At 37.8% G+C, this 2631-nt stretch overlaps 1 pseudogene; it reads right to left on the reverse strand.

Annotated features, from left to right (window-relative positions):
- Positions 1 to 356: 356 nt before the first annotated feature.
- LOC126021776 (uncharacterized) lies at positions 357 to 442 on the reverse strand (annotated as a pseudogene).
- Positions 443 to 2631: the final 2189 nt, after the last annotated feature.

Here is a 2631-nt window from a genome sequence, read left to right on the forward strand (position 1 = left end):
GACTCGGACTCAGTTCCTAACACAAGAGTCCTGAGAACCACAGAGGAAGTCGGGGAATCTCAAAAACACAGAGCTCAAAGAATACTTCATCCTAGGCCTTAGTGCTCATATCACCAGCCCAGCCTCTGGGACATCCTGGGCACTACTTGGGAAAAAACTACACACACAGCACTCACAAATTGCACACACACAATATTGATTATACATAAATCGAATACATGAAAACAATTTTTGAACTCCACCCCGCCAAAATTGTAAATGACATTTATTAGAATAACAAAAACAATGGCATGGCATATATTATATGATATAATGAATTGAGGCTTAATTCTATCATTGGCATTGCCTCGTTTTTCAAATAGCCATTGGTGATTTTGTGTGTCATCCTTGCGCAGGGGCCATGTTAATTTTCTCTCTATCATTCCGATTTTAGTATATGTGCTATTGGTGATTTTATTTAGATGTGTTTTAATTTATTGTTTTTGAGGTGCTTGGCATCTAACTCAAACCCTTACACAGATGATAGATGAGCTCTAGCCCGGAGGCATTGGAGTAACTGGTTTTCATTCTATTCAGGACAATAATTCTTCTTCACCTTCTGGATTGGTTCCTTATCCTACCATTCTCCACCCAAGAGAGTTGGTCTTTCTCTTTCAATAAAGACCTCGGGTCTCAGGGAGAAACTGTTGAGGTTTTGGTTTTTCACAGCTAGTCCATCTGCCTGCTAGTATCTCTTGCTAGGAATGAAAGGCTTGTAGTGGAATTTTTCTGTATCTGTTTTATTCCCATCATTCTGTCTGGATTATTTCCTGTGAAAGTGTTTGCTCCCAAACCCACATCTCCCCAATTCCTTGGGATTGGGGCATGAGGATTCTGCTTCACTAAGGGAAAGATCCCAATTTTTCCCTGTCTGGTAATGGGATTATGGGATAAAGGGAAACATACTCATCCTTAAGCATGTTGATGAAGCTGGAAAAAGTGCCATGGTGTCTTCCATGCTTGCATTTAAATTGTTCAAAAAATGCAAAGACAGGTATTGGATATGAATAATATGTAATAGAATACTTCACTGTTGAATTTGGGTCAAGAACAAACAGATGTTCCTTCTATACTTAGAAACATTCTCCCCTCAAAAAATTTCAATAGGACCAAACAGGCATATAAACATTGAGTAGAAATAAAAATGATCAGACTTAAACACCAAACCCAAAGTCAATGACAATGGAATTGATACCCAATCTATAACAATCTATACAAAGAGGGGACCAGCTATACTAGCAGTCTGGGGGGGCAAAGTAGGGAGAGATGGGGTGCATGTTGGGAACAGGAGTGGAGGGAGGACAACAATGGTGGTGGTGAATGCTCCTGATTCAATGTCATTATATACCTTAAATATTACTGTGAAAGATTTGTAATTCACTTTGGTCACAATAAAAATTATTTACTTTTTCCTTTCTTTTTCACTTTTGTGGATATTATTCGGTGATTTTTTTCTTTGTATTTTAGTAGTTGATACCAAGTTTTTTTCTTCTCTTTACCTTAACCTTTTTATCTCCAACAGAATAGCATAACTTGAATCATTCAGCCTCATAAAATGAGGGGGGGGGAATGATACCAGGACCAGTCATATGAACATGTAGTGTAAATAAAAAATGACCAGACTGGAACACCAAACAGAATAGATACCCAACCTATAACAAACTGTAAGGTGAAAACCAGTTACACTAGAATTCTGGGGGGTAAAGGAGGGATATATGGGAGACAAGCTGGGAACAGGAGTGGAGGGAGGACAACATTGGTGGTGGGAAAGCCCTTCATTCATTGTCACTATGTACTGTAAATAATTCTGTGTAATGAACTTCAGTCACAATAAAAAAAAGTAAAAAAAAATTTTCAATGGGAATATTATATTTGTACCAGTCAGTGGCAGTTGGGAGAAAAATATGAAAGTTTTCACAATTCATTGTGACCATTATTGAGAGTGGTGAATAATTTTCATGTCTTGGAAAGGCTCCAGTATAGAGACAACTGTACATATACATCTATAACTGATCATAGAAGATGTAGAGGGCCTCTTCTCCTCTTTTTTTTTAGAGATTTTTTTTTTTTTGGTTTTTGTATTACTCCTGGCTCTAGGCTCATAAATCACTCCTGGCAGGCTTGGGGGATATGGGATACTGGAATTTGAACCACTGTACTTCTGCATGCAAGGTAAATGCCTTACTTCTATGCTATCTCTCCGGCCTCATTTTAGAGGTTTTTCAAGCTTGAAATTATTTTTTAAAAGTGGTCCAACCCTCAACCCTTAAGCAACATTTAAAAATTTCTTTTGATATAAGTAGTTTTCCCTATGGTATTGGTGTTTGGACAGCAACTGTGTTGTCATTTCCAGACAAGCCCAGAGGGATAGAAGCAGCAAGCCTGAGTTAAGAAGGTGAGTTATATCAAAAAAGCATGGTTTTGGAATAAAGACAGACCCTCAGATCAATGGAATATGCTTGAGTACTCAGAGAATGTTCCCCAGACGTACAATCACCTAATATTTTATAAAGGAGCAAGAAATCCTAAATCGAGCAAGGAAAACACCAGATACAAAGGTAAAGTCCAAATGAATTAAAGATCTTGATATCA

The sequence above is a fragment of the Suncus etruscus genome, chromosome 10 (genome assembly GCF_024139225.1).
Source record: "Suncus etruscus isolate mSunEtr1 chromosome 10, mSunEtr1.pri.cur, whole genome shotgun sequence".
Taxonomy (NCBI): Eukaryota; Metazoa; Chordata; class Mammalia; order Eulipotyphla; family Soricidae; genus Suncus; species Suncus etruscus.